We start from the raw sequence: 593 nt of genomic DNA, 5'->3' as shown, positions 1-593 counted from the left end.
GAGAGGAGAGGACATGACAGAGATAGGAACTGTTATAGGTGTTAGAATGATTGAAGACACTGGTCCAAAGATGAGACATCGATACAGTGTTGGAGAGGGATTAGGGAACAGAAAGATCCCAGGAAGCATTCCCACCATCTCTTGGAGGCCTGCTTTCCCTCTGTTGTCCTGGTGCTCACCAAGACAGCACACGCCTGGATTGAAAACTGGGAACTCCCGATGCTGTCTCAGTACAATAAAACTTAAAGTAGGGGTGGTGATTGAAGCCTGAGGTATGTCTGTACTGTGCTCCCCTCCAGCACTGTATCTATGTCATGTCCTGTTAGCTGATGTTTGGAGCCCTGTCACTGCTCTCTGCTCTGTGCACTGTGAATGATCTTACCTGGCGGCAGGATTTATTGAAGGCTCCTGAACTCCCTGACCTTTGTCACTCTCTGGCTGACCAACCATCGTCCCAACCAGCAGTTGCAAGTCTACGGAGTCAGGAACTCCCTGAGTATCTGTAGAAGACACACAAATAGACAGAATGGGAAATTAGACTGATACTTGTAAGGGTTACACAAGTAGAATGGCACTGAGCCCACAGAGATCTG

Source organism: Hemiscyllium ocellatum, unplaced genomic scaffold (genome assembly GCF_020745735.1).
Source record: "Hemiscyllium ocellatum isolate sHemOce1 unplaced genomic scaffold, sHemOce1.pat.X.cur. scaffold_169_pat_ctg1, whole genome shotgun sequence".
Classification (NCBI taxonomy): domain Eukaryota; kingdom Metazoa; phylum Chordata; class Chondrichthyes; order Orectolobiformes; family Hemiscylliidae; genus Hemiscyllium; species Hemiscyllium ocellatum.
This window is presented reverse-complemented; position numbering follows the sequence as displayed.